The sequence below is a fragment of the Parasteatoda tepidariorum genome, chromosome X1, assembly GCF_043381705.1.
Source record: "Parasteatoda tepidariorum isolate YZ-2023 chromosome X1, CAS_Ptep_4.0, whole genome shotgun sequence".
Classification (NCBI taxonomy): Eukaryota; Metazoa; Arthropoda; class Arachnida; order Araneae; family Theridiidae; genus Parasteatoda; species Parasteatoda tepidariorum.
Window position 1 is genome coordinate 7,867,579 of NC_092214.1, and position 19,224 is coordinate 7,886,802.

Here is a 19,224-nt window from a genome sequence, read left to right on the forward strand (position 1 = left end):
AAATTTAGGAAAATTAAAAAATATTATTGGTCCTAAATTAAAAATTTAAAATTCAATTGATATTTAATATGCCTTTTAGAGGAAGAAACAGAAAGACAATTCAATTTCTAAATTAACGTTTCAATTTTTTTAATACCGGCCCACAATGCTATCTCGGTCTTTTACTTTTTAAAGTAAACGACTTATAAACTATAGATAACACACGGTTCAATTTATGCAGTATAAAGCAAATAATGAGTTTATATATAAGAATATAACATTTTTGGTAATTATTTATTTATGCTACATTATTTGAAATTTCCATTTCATTATTAATGCTTTACTAACTTTTCATTTAACCCCCAATTATATATATTATATATAACATAACAGACTATCTGAATTGTTATCCCCTGATTCAGTTGTTCCCAGATTAAGGCTGGTGTGAAATAATAGATGCAACTTTTAACTCATGGGCAGTAGAATATACAACACCCCCGGTGTCTGGGGCGCCACATATAGTTAGAAATTATTCGGAAAAAATCGCTAAATAACAATTTATTTAATTATTATTTTACCATATTCAAACAAAACAGTCAAATTACCATAAATAAGAGGGTATTCAAACTGTTATCTGTGAGAAAAACCGTTATTAACTGCTTTCGCGTAATACGGTTAAATATCCAGAATTATATCGTGCTAAGTAGGCCCCACCTAACGAAGCCACTTAGTTTCAGACAGCTGGATCCTGATTATGACCGAGAAAGTTAATCTGTCAATCCCATCACCGATAGAATGGGGATTCGTGTCCTAGCGTTGACACCACGTTATTTCTTCCTTTCCCCTAAACACATAAAGTGCTTTTTGTGTTCTGCACTCCCCAATTTGTGACCCTGGATTATTAGAATACTACACTCTAATTCACGAATAGATGGTAGCACCATAAAGCTGCTTAACACGAAAAGTCTGCTATTTTTATGCTAGTTGTAAATGGTAAAAAAAAAGTATAGTCTTTTTATTCATGGTTTTTAACCATACTACTTTTAAACTGTTTCAAAACCGTTAAGGTCAAAAATGTTCTTTACCGTAAACTTTATGGTTAATTGGAGGGACGAACTGCTGCCGACTACTTTATTGTAATTTTAGAATTAAAATTATAACATTGCAGTTTACTTTGATAGTGTATTTAAAAATTGACATGAAAGGCAAATATTTAAATTAAAAAATTTAAACATTAAATTATGAAAGAATTTTTAAAACTACATAACACGTGATGAAATATTCAAATTTCATATCACGGCCTAAGCTGGTTAGGTTAAGATTCTTAGGACCTATTGGAAGAATCATTTTGCCCCTTAGGAAAAAGAATTCTAGTTCGTGGAATAATATTTTCATCGTTGAAAATTTCGTTAGAACAGAAATTAACGAGAAAACTAAAATAAATTTATTTATTTTTTATTTTGTAACCGCGCATTTAACAGCAGACTCATTATTGAGTTTACGGCTAATAATGTTCAACTCCGTAGCCCTGTAATTTTGAACCCGATCCGGAAGACAAGGGAACTCCTGGATCGAGTTTTGACAGAAATTTGACTTCGAGGTTGACTTTTTTTATGAAACTAAATCGAAGTCGCCTTAAGTAGAGAGGACAACTATATAAACATCCGATGGTTAGCCTGACAGCAAGGGGACTCTCACGGTGGTGGTCGGTGTGAACCAGCCATCTCTGGGATTCAAACCCGGGCACTTCAATTGGAGGTGAGTGCTCCTTCCCTTGAGCCACCACGTTGTCATTTTTATCATAAGAAAAAAGGTCTTTAAAATTTTGGGAATTCCTTTCAAATAAAAATTTTTTATAAACGCATGCAAAGATTTTTGAAAAATTATTTATTAGAAATTTATTATTTAAAAATAGATTCATTAATACTTTATTTAGAAATAGAAATTTTATTACTTTTATTTACAAATTATTATTAGAATTTAATTTATTAGAATTAATAATAAGTTTATAAATTATTAATTTTATTGATAATTTTAAATTCTATGTTTATTTAGAAATAATTAAAAAATTCTATATCAAATTCTATATTAAATATTAAATTCTTATTTTACTTAGAAATAGATTCAATAACAGTAAGTTCTTTTTCATCAAAATTTCTAAAATACGAATATTTAGTTAAATTTTTAGAAATTGGAAAGTTTGGTAGTTTAAATCATTCATAGTATAATTAATTTATTCAGAGAATATATTAGTTGTTGTCTAGCAGTTTATTAATTCCAAATTATCACTACGTTTTCTATCTATTTCATGAGAATATGATGCTTTAAAACTGCGGCTTTTATAACGTTTAATTGCAAAAAATTATATTCTAAGATAAATAAAATATTTAGTTTTAAGTAATGAAGCAATAATTCAAATTCGTATTTAAATTTTCTTATAGCAAAGCATAAAACATTTAGTCTATCGAATATTCAACTTTCAATTAAGTCCTACAGTCAATTTAGAAATATTTATTCTCCAAAGAACTTTATATATAGTCTGAAAGCAAATTTAAAAATGACTAGAGATAACTAGGAATCCAGAAATTTTCATGCTTAAAAAATTATCACAATTATTTAAAAGAAGTTATAAAATGATTATTTTTCGTAATTATATTTCTGGTTTGGAAAGAATTGCGTGAAATTTAGAAAATATTAAAAATATATTTTTTTTAAACAAATGGAAACCTAAGACTAGTCAAATATAAAAAAACTTCGTTTGTTTAAACAATAGAGTTAAAACAATGAATAAAAATGAAAAAATAAAACGTAGAAATAAAGCATAAATTCTGAATAGACTATAAATTTTATAACAATAAATTTTCTTTAACTCTTCTAAAATATAACTGAAATTTTGAATAAATAATTATCATTTCCAAAAAAATAAATAAATGAAATAAGCATTGATATAAATCCAGTTTGTTACACCAAACAATTGAAATCCTATAGTGATTCAATAATTCATTTTTGTTATGTTTTTTCTTCCCTTAATTGTTTTGAAATAGAATAAAATATTGAGTAAAATATAGACGGAAATTAAATTTATCAAAAAGCTAAATGCTTGGTTTGGTATTAAATACAAATAACTAAATAAACTTTATTTGTGGTGGAAAAAAACATTACTTCGACTTAAATTCTTAAAACAAGCAAATCAGATTTTTTTAATGCTTCTTTAAAAATTTATTATTTTGTCCATATTTGTGTGAAAATATTGATATTTATCTTTACTTAATTTCCTAATCATAATTGTTTCATAATAATTTTATACAAATACTTTAATTAATTTTTTATCAAATTTATTATACGTTAGTTTTGTTTATTATTGATTAGTATGCTTGCTATTAGTGGATAAATTATAATTTATTTGTACTTAATTTTTATTAGCTGATAGATAGAAATTAAATAAAATTGTCGATAAGTAATTAATTTAATAATTTGAATATTTCATGAAATTTTGAAATCTCACTATAAAGTTATAAAATGTTAATAATTGGCATTAATAAAAATAAAAAATTGAAAATTTTTGAATAAATTTAAGAAGGGTGCTTTCTTAATAACCTACCTATAACCTATTTTTCCAGCTTTAAACACTGTGCTGAAACGAAACATAATGAGTGATTCTTTTCGAACAAGTTCTTAAATAAAACAAATCAGATCTTTTTATGTTTTTAAAAAACCAATTATTTTAACTGAATTTATGTGAAATATACAACTACTTGTTTTTAAATATTAATTTTTACATAATTTCTTAATTATAATATTTTCATAACATAATAATTTCATAGAAATAATTTCATAATAATAGTTTCATAAAAACACGCAATTCTTTGATTATTTTTTTTAAATTTTAATATACGTTAATTTTGTTTATTAATGATAAGTAAGTATTAATGCATAAATAAGAATTCATTTGTCTTTCATTGATCATGAACAGATAAGTTTAAATAAAATTGAAAATATGTAATTAATTTTAATTCATTCAAATAACTTGAATATTCAATGAAACTTATAAATCTTACTATAAAGTTATAAATTGCTTTGATAAAATTACAAAAATGGAAATTTTTAATAAATTTAAAAAGGGCGCTTTCTTAATAACCTACCAATTACCTATTTTTCCAGCTTTAAGCACAGTGTTGAAACAGAAGGTTAAGATTGATTCTTATCATACAGGTGTTGGCTAGCGTAGCTTCTAAGAACTTTGGTAGGCTTATTTGCATATAAGATATCTGGAAAGCAGTTTTAGGTGTGGAATAGTGATGAAATAGGCTTCCTGTCTAGAAAAAGCTCAGGCAAAATGTAGAATAAAATTTATTCTCAACGGTCAACGTATACAATTTTAACTCAGTTAAATATAAATCGTATATCGATGATTTCGTGATGAAAGGTTTAGTAAAAACTTTGATCATATCATTTTTAAACTATGACAAAACATTTTATGTGTTATTTTAGTTAATATCATACTATTTAGAAAACAATAAGCATTTTCGGGAAATATTTTATTTATTTATTAATAGTAAAATATATTAAGAATAATAGTGAATTTATTAAGATTGATAGTGAAGTTCTCGATGAAGATAAGCAAAATATATTTACAATTTTTAAAAAAAATGCTTTTTTCTTCCATTTTATGAAGGCAATACTAATTTTTAATTATTAAAATTTAAGAAAATTACATAGATTTAAGCTTAATGAATTTTGAGTCAAAACATTAAAAAAAATTATGTTTTTCTTGAGAAATGCAGAAACAGAAAATTAATTATTGTTCTCTTTCTCTCTCTCTCTCTCTCTCTCTATATATATATATATATATATATATATAATNATATCCGTGGTTAGAATTATTTACTAAAAATTCCTTTGCTAAATAATTTCCCTTGTTAATCTATACAGTTTTTCTATGTGATATATATATATATATATATATAAACACAGCGAAAAAGTATATAAACAAAGAAAATGCAAGAAGGATTGTAAAGAGAAGAAAAAAAGCATTATTAGAAAAAATAATTAAAATTAAAAAAATTCACAATGAAAAATATAATCTCGTCTTCAGCAAACACGATTATTTCCACAAAAACAGTGTTTTCTAATATTACAGAAATATATATATACAATAACGTGCGGAGTACCAAAAAAATAGCACCAAATTTTTATAAAAAAATATCACAAAAGTTTACAAAAAATCAAAATAAAACACAAATAGGAATCTCGAATGAAATAATATTGCTTCGTAATTATGATTAGTAGATAAATTTTAATTATTTAGATTTAAGTATTAAAAAGGAAGAAAATATCTGTTCTTTTTGTTGACACATATGATTAAAGGAATGATTTTAAGTTTAACATAAATAAACTATTTTCATGAATTCTAATGCTTCTGAAAATATTTATTTAAATACTACTTTTAATCAGATAAATAGAATTAAAAAATAACGAATATCATAATGAATATAATTGAATTCAAAAAATTCAGCTCAAAAAATTCAATTTTTTGAGCTGATTTGGAATATATAAGGAATTTCTTTTTTATTTTTACTAACTGTAACTGTTTTGAATACTTATATGTGCTTTGGGGGCGGTTTTTTTGATGTCATCTAAGTGTTTTGTATATTTGTTTCAGTAAAGGTGATTATTTATATGAATGTTATAATGGTAAATATTTATTTAATGTGGTAATTATTATTATTCTTTATGCTTGTATTTTCATTAGGGGCCTCGGGGCACTGTTAGTTTTGGCTTTGCCACTAACAACATAAAGGCTCCTGTGTGTTTACAGACAGTGTGTCTTATTTTGTAGATTTTTCACTTCTTTAAAATTCGTATTTCTAAAGGTTTCCTAGTACTACTCCACTTTAAATTTTCATGTTTTGTGCATTCAAGAAGCGTGAATTTTTTCATAAGCTACATTTATTTTTTATGCTCGTTAAATTATTATTTTTTCTTTTTAGTAAGCTTGCGGAATTTCTAATATAGCGATAAGTTGAACCGCATTATTATCCAAGTCTATTCGTACTTAATTATAGAAAGCAACGATTCAAATTTTTACTATTACAACGTCATAGAGTTCTTGCGTGGTAATATAGTATAAAGTATCGATAAATGTTCAGGAAATTAAGACTTCTAAAATATTTTATTTCTCAAAGAATACATAGATGTTTTTTTCAGTTATTCCTTAAATAACTATTCAAATAGTTATTAATTTATCAAACATGTAAATGAAAATATTAGTTCATACATATAATGTATACAGCTTATTTTTTAGGAGTAAAATTTTTGTCAAATTTTCCTTTCATAAGTGACATAATGACTTAGAAACAGTTTCGTTACCAATATGACCTGTTTCATGTATTTGTTTTCTAGCATATTAATGTTTACCTTTAAAGCATTGTTATATTTTATCTTTAAACATGTTAGAATGTGAATAAGTATTAATATCGCATTTTGTTTACATTTTAGGAGATTGGCAATAAAAAAAAGAAGGTGAAGAAATGAACTTAATGAAGCATTTACAGGACAAATCTGATAAATGACTTCTCCCATTTAAAAAAAAAACATTTATCTCATATTCTACAATGAAGTAAGAGTCCTTTTTATACTTAAATGGTTAAATTTCAAGAAGCCGTTTATCTTTTCCTGTTTGTTTCTTTTTAAGTAAAATATTAATATTAAATTTCTGATTGAATTTTTTATAAAAAAAATTAAAGTTTAGGTATTAAAAGAGGCTTGTCGTCTAATTAGGAAGACTTACACAGCTCATGAATTACACAGAGACAAAAGACCATTACCTATTAAATTACCATTACAGCCGTAAATCTCGCAACTTTTTAAAACTAATATGAATAAACTTTGATATTTTACAATTACATTATTACTTTTAAAATTCCTTCTATGCCATGAAAAATAAGTTTGTTTTTCAATCGAAGCAAGACAATTTATTAACCACAATATTTTTCACTCTCAATCGGTTCTACGTTGAACTGTAATTTCTCGAACCGTACGATGATGCAGATTGGGTTTTCAGTAAAAATGTGTTAAATTAAACCATTATGTCATTCAAGGTGATCCATAGAGTCGTATAATAATTAATATTGCTGTTAAGTCGGACCATGAACGTATAATCTGTCCATAACTTCTCTGGTTTTGCTAAAAAACGAAAGATTGCAATGTTAGAAAAACAATCTGAACGATATGTAAAGTGTTTTTGAACACTGTGTGATTTAGTAACTTTTTACCTGCTTTTCGTTTTTCATAGCTTCATAATTTTTTAGCATTTTAATTTTACTCTTTAAACAGTGCACTCCGTTGTGGTGCAGCTATTAGAGGAGTAATTACCACGGGAGAAACTTTTCATCACTAATTCTCTTTCGCCTCCATTACTAAATTAAAATAAAAAGAAAAGAAAAAGTAAGATTAGACAAACTGAGAGCAAGCCATTAAGGTTCTGTTGCAGAGAAAAAATTCAAAATATCAAAATGCAAACAAATTATTGGAAGAGAACTTTTCCACTGAGTAATCCTAAGTCATCGTCTCATAATTTATTTTCATTTCGAAATTTTAAAAATTTCTGTTTAGTATTTAAAACTTCATGGCTTACTCTAAGTTTGTCTGAACTCACTTTTTCCATACTTTCAATTTTAAATTAGTTACGGAGGTAGAAAAGAATTTGCAATGAAACGTTTTCACCGTAGTATGGTGTATGAGTTCGCTCGTTCGCTTAGTATGAGTTCGATCCTGGCACCCAGCAAAACAATCGGATCGACGTGTATACGCAGTATTGCCAAAAGTCCTCTCATTGATAGTGGTGTGTAAGTTTTGTTAAGGAGATACCAGCTCAGGCGCCGTCCACGTTGTTTGACCAGGGTAAAAATTATGTAACACTCCCACCATGGCCTTTAAAATATAAAGCACTAAAAATGAGGCAGTGTGCTTGGCCATGATTGGGTGATGTGCCTCTTTAAACAATCATCTTAAAAATAAGGTAAATCATTTTATTAATATATTAAATAACTTTAGGTTAAACATTTAATTTATTTTGTATATTAGACACATAAATTATGTGATTGTAAAATAGTATTATCAGAACTCTGGAGTCACCGTGATTATGTGATACATCTTTATTCTTATCGTGTCAAATAGATTAACTAAAATAGATATATTCGTGAAACATTTTAAATCAATCTTCCCTTGAAAATCACGACATCTGTCAGTAGATTTCAAATGATAGAATGATTAAATAAACGATACTTCCTTATGTTCAGTAATCTTATACCAGTATTTTACCTTAACATTATCTAATACTTTAGTACGTGTACCTAATTATGCATGGTATTACTAATGTGTCAATGTTACGTATGTAATTTTGTACTTAAGTTTTTAATTATCTTACTTAATCATTGTGAGCTTGGATATACATTAGATTTTATTGGATATTAACAGATGCATTACACGTGCATTACACGTTAAATGCATTAAATGCATTACACGTGCTAGAATTTTCTTTGCTTTTTACATTTACAATTAGACTTTCTAATACATTCAAAGAATCTCCTGTTGAGTCACATTTGATCTTATTTAGTTCCCTAAATGGACTTCATAAAATTTTATAACCATTTAAATTTTGATTGCGTAAGTTACACCTGTTGAAAGAGCTCTGATTTTGATTCTGTTATGTTAATTACGTTTTATTTTAATTTAAATTAATGTAAAATGTATAACTGTGATGTTTTGTCACTCATATATTTTATTTTCAATTTCGTCGAAGACATAACAACATAAACAAATAAACAGTCTAAAAGTGTATTTTTCTAATGTGATATGTTCAATATTTTACTGGTGCCATATTTTTCGTCATATTATTCAATTTCTTATTATCAACACTATATCACTACGAGCTATGTATTTTGCATTTTTTAAATCAATTTATAAGAACAGCTTTTTTCGGAAATTTTAAAATGAATTACAATAACCAAAAATTGTTAGAACTTATAATGTGTCGTGTCATCACTAATCATTTTTTTTATCCAACTAATTTTTATATTTAAATTTTAGAGTACTAGTGTTCACAAACTTGTAAAAGTTGTTGTTAGTAACAGTTCTTTTAGTAATATAAATATATATATTAACCTTTATTCACTATAAATAAGAAATAAGTAAGAAAAAGCAAGAAGCACTTTAGTAAGAAATAAGAATTTGTTTAGAAAAAGTTTCAAAACATTTGAAAAATTCCCGACTAGGTGTATTCTCATTTTTTAAAACTTTTTTTTAGCAAACTATGCATTTTTAATTTCTATCTTGAAATACCACATTTTTTAAATACAATAAAACTTCTTTCAAAAACTAAACTAATTTTTTTAAAGAGGTTCATGAAATTTTGTAAATCACAAAACTAAATTTTTTTGGAAAATGACAACAGTTGCAAATTATTTTTAGCTTGTTGACAATATTGGATCTAACTACTCACTAATAGTTAATGTCATTTTAACATGTAAAGTCATGTTTTCCCATGTTTTGCAAGTGCGTCATTTTCGGCAATATTCATTTATATCAAAAATATGTTTTGAAATGTAAGTAATATAAGTTAATTTAGATAACGTATTTTTATTCTAAGAAAATGAAAATCCTATATGTTATTTCTCATTTAATTAGAATATGTCACTCAAAGTGCTGCGCAATATCAAATACATAACAGCTAAGATATTGACTGAAATATAATTAAAAACTGTAAAAATACATGACATTTCAACATTAAAAAAATGACACATCTTAAGTTAAAAATTAAAACTATGTTAATATGTGCTACATTAAACAAACTTAATAATAGGAAAACATTTTGCTTTCATTACAAACATTAATGAATAAATATAATAAAACTCGAAAATAATATTTAAAACAAAATTAAAAAATATTTATTTCAAAATAGTCTTAATTTCATAGTTTTATCGATTATGTAATATTTTTCTTAAAAAGGAAGTAAACTATTAACTCCATCGAAAGAATATATAAATTAGAACTGTTGCTTTTGATCTTGTACCATTACCAGCTTTCTTACTGTTAATTTAAGTAAAAAACATGGTTTATTACAAAAACTAATTGCTTCCTAACAATTATCAAGAAAAGATTTTCCTCAAAGTAATGGTCAATCAACCTTTAAGTGATGTTCGACAAAACATTTCAAACTATTGCTTCAAACTAGAACTTTAAAGCAAAAGCACGTCTGAGTTTGGAGCTAATAAAAATAGATGCTAGAAATAAATTGATTTGGAAATTATAATATGATAAATTTATTCTTCACAGTTTAAAAATATTATCTAAATTTCTTTTCCTAATTTCTTTCAGAATAGGGCACGTATGATAAATGCGCTAAAATTTTTTACAATTTCAATAATACAGGTCTTAAATTAAGCTTAAATGCTAAAGTCATAAGTTATAGTTTTTTTATGACTTTAAAGGCATAATTTGTCAGATGGGTTAATATAAAACTTCGACGGAAGTTACTTACTATATTAATAGATGAAATAGTTTTTGAGAAAGCATACGTGCAGAAGTTTTAAACTTTAAAGGTTATCTTTTTAAACATTTTTAAAGTGTAAGAAAAATATTTACTCTGCAATAATTTCCAAGTTGACAAATTATGTCATGTAATACCTAATTTTCTCAGCTAAATACTCAAAATTCAACTTTACCTAACTTAAAAGTTTCAGTAAAATAAAGCATTCCCTCCACAGCCTGTTGTGAGCCAGGGGATTCATGTAAATTAAGTCTCTACAATTTCGTGACCAACAACATGATTGTAGAAATGTGGTCAGCATTACACTCAGGCCGCCTTTACTTCCCAGATTAGCTGATACCCATCGATCTGAAGCAGGGTGGACTTCAGGCCACCACTGGGAAAATTAAAGTATGTCGTGTTTTTGGCAGTTTGGGTGATTACGGGTACTTTTAAGCGTCTCGAGACACCTTAAACTGTGCGTTAGTTCTAGTTAGTTATCCCGACAATGCCATTTCTTTTACGAGATTAGAAAACTAAACTTTCCTTGTTTGTTTAAACCTTTGTCACTCTAAACGATAAAATAAAAAGTATTCTCATTGTAACAAAAAGAACTAGAGTAATTAATAAAATTAACTCTCATTAAGAATAAAAAATATAAATTTAGATAGTATTTATAATAAAATGAAATTCATGACGAAAATTTAAAAAAAAAAAACATTTACTTTTAACTTCATAGATAAAAGAGTATTCACTCGAAAATATTTAGAAATATTTCTATTAAGAAAAAAAGGACTCAGACGTATTGTTTACTACATTTTTCAAATCAATTTTTTTTTTAAAGTTTTTTTCATTCAAAATTCCGTTTCGAATAGACTTAGTTGAAACTTAAAAAAAACGGTTGTATAATCTCGAAGTAAAAAATTAACTGTAATTAAGAATAAAATGTATAACAAATTTAAATAGTGTTTAGAATAAAAATAAATTCATAACGAATATTATGAAAATAAACATTTATTTTTAGTAATTGTTGTAATAATTGAGTTTTTTTCCCCCTACAAAAGCATATTTTTAAGAATAAAGCATATTTCTAGTTTATTTAAAAATTTATTTCGACAAAAGCAAAATAATATTACAAACTAATATATAAATATGCTTTTAAAAAAATAAATACATTATTTTAAAATAATTAGGACTGCTAGAATATTATTTTCGTTTTTTGTTTTTAATCAGCTAATTTCTTTCAAACTAGCTGTTTTAAAATAAAAATTCTTAGGTGATCAAAGCACGTTTTATGTATCACCTATTATGAAGCAAACAAAAGTAATTTCCTCTCTTTTGATTTCTTTTTTAAATCTTTTTCCTAACTGTGGGTCTAAAATGAACTGAAACTTAAAGAACCTTATGTTCTAGAAATTGACACACATTTAAAGCTTCAAAAATAAATAATTAACTCTTAATTAATTTACATACTTAATTTGTTTTTCCTTTATTTACAAAAACATTTTAATTATAAATGTGAATATATCAATTTGCTTATAAAATAAGTACTTCAAGTCATCTTAATAAAGATTCCAAAAATAATAAATAATATTTCTCTTCGTAATTTTTACATTTATACGTTCAAATAAATTGCTTTAAAAACGCAATTCTTATGATAGTCTAAATAAATATGAGGTTATAACAAAACCTTGAGAAAAAAGAAATTTAAATTTAAAACGAAAACATTCCTGCTAATTTGCAAGTGAGACGGATATCCATAATTACTGAGGGTGATCTTAAATGAGCTGAAATTTAAACAATTCTTTATTCAGGAAATTGACACATATTTAAAGTTTGAAAAATAAATAATTAACTCATAATTAATTTATATACGTAATTTTTTTTTCTTTATTTTCAAAAACATTTTGTCCATAAAGGATTACAGATCAGGCATGATAACAAATGCTAATCTACCAATTAACGTTGTAAGACATAAAAAATTAATACTTTATTTCATCTTAATTAAAATTCTAAAAATAATATTTTTCTTAATAAGCTTTATATTTATACCTTCAAATGAATTGCCTTAAAAACATACTTCTTATGATAGTCTAAATAAATAAGAGGTATAACGAAACTAAAAAAAATGAATTTCCTGCTATTTTGTAAGCGAGACGGATATCCACAAATAATGATCGTCACAGGTTTTTGAATTTGCATTCAAACATGCAAATTTTGTGTACTTGTGGAGTTGGGATGCATCCGCAATGGTTAAGCAAGGAAATAATTATCTTTGTTGAAATAAAACCTCCTGAAAAGGGCCACATTTTTAAAAGCAAGAGGTAGACTTAAATATTACTGTCAAAAATCATGATTTTTCATACTGTGCTGAGAAAAAAAATAAGGTCAAAATTATAACTGTATAGTAAAATTTACCATGTTTCTAGCTGTATGGGAGCACCAAAAACTGAACCAAAAAATAGTAACGTTCACAATTTCATTTCATCAACGTTTAATAACATTAAAAAAATTAATTTTGAATAGTTTTTAAAAAAATATCATTAATTTTTAATATGACAATATATCTGTAATAACTAATTTTGCTTCTATGTGTGTTGTTGGTTTTGTCAGTATATTTCCCTCTTTTCATGCCTTTTATTTAAAAGCAATTACAGTTTCTGATATATTTTTATCGAAAAAATTCCATTATTATCTAGTTAATAATTTTATCGAACAATTTTACTGATAATTCAGCACAAAACTGAAGCAGTAACTTTTAGCAGTAATAAAACTGCTTTGAAGCATTGACATACAAATATTCAAAATTTCTCACTTACTCTTGCTTGCAAATGAAATAATTTTATCGGGGAGAAATTAAAAACATTAATGTTATATTTTCGCATGAAAATTTGCAAATTTGACAAATTAACATTTGATTTATCTTTAGTTGACATTTACCACGGCTGTTATTTTTCAATGATATTTATGCATTTACTAATACGTTAAACAATATATACTTAGATGACTGATAATTAATCTGAAGAACGTTAATGAATTTAGTACAGAATACTCTGATAACTTAACCTTTTTAAAAGCAATATTGCAATTTTCAACCATACTTGCAACACGCTGTTGAAGGTAGTGTATACTTTGTGATTTATGAATAAAGCTGAAAAGCAATGAATAAAGCAAAGATCATAGATTATTGAGTTGTTTTGCTTACTATACAACTCATGGAAACAAATATTTTAAGCTAAGTTGTAAAAAGTGAGATTTTATCTAACATATCTCCATGAAGTGCAGTATTGTTTCTTTTAACATATTAATCATTATATTTTTTTCATTATCTTCGCAAAAATTTCTTAATTCAGTAACTCAAAATTTGTATTCAAAAATCCGATCTAGTTTAAAACTGAAATAAATGGTAGTTTTTAAGACAAGCATGATTATTCTCAAAATTTGAAAATAATTTTATTAGAATTAGGTTTTAGTTTAGAATGTATTGATATAAATAACTCAATTATAATAACAATCACTTTAAGTTTAACGAATATTTTATTGAATGGTTTTAATAAAATAAATAATTGTAAATGTAGCAAGCTCATTAACTCCTGACACTAAAAATATTATTTTCTGAAATTCTGTTATATTCTAAAATTATTCTATTCAAAAATTATTCACTCAACGATCAGCAAAAAGTCAATAAAACTTCTTTCTTTTAATCACCGTACCTTTTAAGATGTTTGCCTGTTTGCCTTCTACATTTCAATTATATTGCGAACGTAACGTTTTCCTTTCTCTTACAAGTATGACTTTGAAATAAGAATGACATAATGTTTTCATATTTTTATAAAGGCAAAATACCTTTACTCAATTTTATAAAATAAAGTTATCTGCCTGAAAATATTTATAGTAGGTATGTTGTATCTTACGTATGTTCTTTCTTAATCGTTCTTTTTTTAAATCACTGCGATGATTCTCGGCAGGAACCACAATCCTTTTAATCTGGCACAAACTGCAAATATTCAATATGAAAAAAAATATGTGGATAATTTAGATAGTCTACTGTAAGAAACAATAACGATCTTGTATTTCAGTCAATTAAAAAACTTTAACTAACTCCAATATTTAATAAAACTAGGATAGTTTAAAACTGGTTAACACTACACTGTAAGAGATACTAATTAAAAAGTGTGAGAAGCTAGTCAATTTATGTGTAACTGACCTCCGACTTCTTTAACCATAAAATTTGAATTTTTGCTACATGTTTAATTAACTTATAAACTGTATTAATGTTTTTAAAAAATTATTTCTAAAATATATTTAGTAGAAGCGTTATAAAATATTAGAAATAATTGATAATTTTGACAGATATCAAAAGTTCAGTAGCAATCAGATCAAATTCCAAATTTTGTAATTTTAATTGTTTTGTCTTTTTGTCGTACTTTTCTACTAAAGAAAAACAAACGTTTCCATAAAAAACAATCATATTAGGTTATCGCTAATACTTCTAATTTTGTGCAATGTATGTACTATTTAATTCTTAAAAACTTTAAAGAAAAGAAAATGGACATTGTTCATAATAAGTTCAAAACTCAAGGAAGCTCAAACAGCTTGTAAAAATGGCTTATTTCAGTCCTTGCTGAAATTGATAAATTGTTTAAAACATTAATTGTCTTTTCCTAATGGTTACACAATCATTAATCGCATTTCAATGATGTTCTATAATGCAAATAACATTGGTAAATTAAAAATGGAAAGTAAACAGTATAGCTAAAGCAGTTACATTCAACTAATATTTGAATAAATAAGAAGTACTTGCAATTAGATGTGCCTTATCAAAATTTCCGTTCATAGTTAAATAAATAAAATATGTTTTTAGAAGGACTTGCGTATAAAAAAGTTTGAATTTCAAAATAAATAAAGCATACGTCACATTAAAAGCAGTGTCTATTATTTATGTACCATTGTAAATAATTATTTATATACTATTTGCCAATACAAATATTATTTTACCCACGACGGTTCTCAAAATTGATTTGATGCTAATNTATATAAACAAAAAAATAGTTTGCAATAAATTGCATAGCAAGAAATATATCACTTTTTTAACGTTAAAGCTGGTAGAAAAAATACAAATGATAGATTTAAATTTGCTGGTGAAACTAACATCGCGCCGCCAGGTTAACTCAATGCATGATGACAGGTAATAATACCGGCAATTTAACGAATTCGCAACTTGTTTGTTTCTAACAGGTTTATTCGTTGGATTTGACCGCAGTGTGAAAGATGGTTGTTCTCTTATTCCTTTTTTATATTTATACACAAAAAGAATTTTATATTTTGGTGTTTCTCAGACTTCAATGATGCAAAAAAAGCAGAATGTTGAAGAAAAAATTCTGAAGGTTGCAAAAAAAAAAAAAAAAAANAAAAAAAAAAAAAAAAAAAAAAAAAAAAAAAAAAAAAAAATTAACATTTACATAACCTAAAAATTGAAAAGAAAATCTATTTATATTGTTTTTGGTAATTATTAATTATAAATAATTTGGATGTAACCTTTTTTTACAGTTATGCTGGAGATAAAAAAAAATTCAAAATTATATGAACTAAAACAATACTTTCACATTAATATGCTTTAATATTAAAATTTTTGATCATTATTATTTTTAAAATTTACATGTTTTAATTATATACTAAAATAAGCTTAATAAGAGGCTTTTTAAATATTATTCTGTAACAATCTATTTTCTATTTAGTGCTATGTATTAGTGCTTTCGTTGCCTTATCGATACTTTTTTAGATGCGGCTCATACTAATCGCTAAGGTGTAAAAATCCAACTTTTAAACGAAAGCAAAAAACAACCTGAATAAAGCACAAATGAAAGTACATAAATGTAATGAAATGTTTAGAAATAGAAAGTACATAACTTATGTACTTTCATTTACGCTTTATTCACGCTGTTTTTTGCTTCAGTCTACATAGCACTAAGTGTACCCTATCCTTTGTTGGACTAACTGTTAGAATTAAAATTAAAGAAATACTTTTGATTTCAAATTTTTTATTTCATCCCTGTTTCGAAATAATATAATATTGTATAATGTTTAAAATAACATATAAAAACGGCTATTGTTTCTCTAAAAAACGGCTGAATATGATAATTACAATTAAAATGAAATTACATAAAATCAATACAAACTAAAAAATAAAAAAAATAGTCTTTTTCTTTACTGATAAACTCATAAGTATTTGCAAACTGCCGATTGATTGTCGGCCATAAAATTTTACCCATAAATTAAAATTTTAAACAAAACTTACCAAATAAGGCAAATAGTATTTTTTCTTGGAGAAAGGCACATTAAAATATGGCAGTTAATTACCAAGACCGAGGAAGCTACTTTCAATCAATTTTATCATTTGTATCACGGTAAGATAATCATTTTATTATATAAAAGCGCAAATAGATAATACAACGCCGCATTACTTTACCGTTATCAGAACGAAACCCCTGTTACGTGTAGGGATTGGAGGCTTAACGCATCACTGACATATAGTTGGTTGTATTCACCGAAACTTATCAGGGTTGCCACAAGGGTGGGAGCACGTGTTCGCCAATGAAACTGGTAAATAGCGCCAAATTGTTTTGTTATTATCTTCTTAAGAACACCCCTTCAAATGATGCGAATAAATACTTAGGCTACATTTTTGGCGTGACTCTTTCCATTTGTCACTGTCTACTCAATAGTTGAAGCTTATCTTTTTAAGTAAAGAAGGTTTAAATTGAATTAAAATTTACGTACCATTTTTTTTTCAATACTTAAAGAATATATTCATTGTTAAAAAAATAATTTGTAAACACATATTTTTTAAGCATTTAGAATTATACGATTTGTAGATGTTTATCTTGATTTTTTTTTAAATCATCTTAGTAATACCCTCATTTGGAAACTTTTTAATGCTAACTGTTATAAATGCATGTTTTGATCTAATATATATGTATGCAGTAATATATCTAATGGGTTTTTGATTAATAATTAATTTAATGAATTTTTTAATTCAAAAACTTCTAGGGTTTTTAAATTTTAAAGTTCAAACAGCTTGAATTATATATCTGTTGGATTTAAAAAAATTTCACCAATGAACTCGTTGTTTTTATTATTATTTCGTTCAGGTAACACTTGTTGTAACATAAAGGTATACAAAAATGTTTATATTTTCAAATACACAAATTTTTTATGTACACATAAGAAATTTAAAAACAAAACTTCATGTCCCCTTTCTTTCTTTCTTTTTTTTTTGTAAAAATCTATTTCAGGATCTATTTCTGGAATCTATTCTAATCTATTTCAGTTTGTAAAATATTTTCGAACTCGTAACATGTAAAAAGGGATAGTTTAAAATAAATATTTTACCTGCTAAAAATATCTCTTATAGAAAAGGAAGAATTTGGATTTTCCATGCAAACTCTCAAAATCTGCTGTTAAAAAATATTCTAATTTTCAAAATTACTTTCTTAATACGATTTATATTGTACAATCTTACCATTAGTCATCAAAAATTTATGCCTGTCTAATTGCATGTCTTTTTTTTTTTTTTTTTTTTTTGAGTCATTAACCCTTTGACTCATAATTTTATTAAACATATTTTTGATACTTTCTTTATTATTTTAATCAATAATTTTTCAAATTTGCACTTACTTACAACTATTTATAGCTTAGAGAAACAATTATTCATCAGTGAAATTTCTTTAATTTACAAAATCAATTAGTGATTCTTAAATATGAATGGGAAAATTTTTTTTTTAACTTCTTTATGTTTGGATTTTATATTTTAGTACAAATACAATTCCGATAGGCTTACAGATTTTTTAGTAACTATTAGACGGTTTTATATAATTAAAAAAAATGCAAACATATAGTTTTGCCTGTAATTTGAGAGTTAGAAAATATATATATATATAAAAGGGGCGCAGGTGACCTACCTGCGTCGAAGGGTTAAAGCGAACTGGTGGTAAAAAAGTATTGGGAAGCTCGAGAGCAAATGGCATGATAGTCAAAGCTTGATATTTTTATTTTATTTTTATAACCGTCGTTGAACAGCCAACCCAATTTTTGGGTTCACGACTACTAATGTCCAACTCCACCCCCTTGTAATTTTGAACCCAATCCAGAAGACAAGGGAATTCCTGGATCAAGTATTGGGAGAAATTTGCCTTCGTGGAGGACTTTTCGATGGAACTAACTCGCATTTGCGTTACATGGAGAGGAAGACCATGAGAACCTCCCACGGTTAGCCTGAATACAAAGGGACTCTTACCCATGATCCGTCTACCACTGAGGATATTTCACTTCAGCACTGTGGTCGGTGCTAGCCGGATGCGGATTGACCAGCCATCGGAATAATTCGAACCCGGTTCACCCCATTGGGAGGCGAACGCTCTATCCCCTGAGCCATCACAGCTCCAAGGCTTGGCATTTATCAAAAAAAAAAATTTTGAAGGTGAAAAGAAAAGAAACGCATTTGACTTAACTGGACTGTACAATGAGAAAATGGAGAAATTAGCACTTCAAGAAATATATTTCATATTTCAAAAACAAAAAGTTAAATAAATGAATAATTATAACAATTACTATTATAATCAATAAACTGAATTTGAAGAAGCTGCTCTAATTTTTTCACCTCTAAATGTCGATTTTTATATTTGTTTCTTAAACTCATAACATATCTTGCATTAAGA

At 25.9% G+C, this 19,224-nt stretch overlaps 1 protein-coding gene across 2 annotated transcripts in view; it reads right to left on the reverse strand.

The window, feature by feature from the left end:
- Positions 1 to 19,224, reverse strand: part of LOC107448374 (homeobox protein aristaless) — a 182,600-nt gene that overhangs the window by 68,760 nt on the left and 94,616 nt on the right. The window contains exon 1 of one of the 2 annotated variants that reach the window (XM_016063543.3): positions 16,806 to 17,047. The exons of the other annotated variant lie outside the window; for it this stretch is intronic. The gene's annotated coding sequence lies outside the window, so the exon portion shown is untranslated. Of the gene's footprint in view, positions 1 to 16,805; positions 17,048 to 19,224 lie in introns of those variants that run through there. 2 annotated transcript variants of the gene reach the window in all.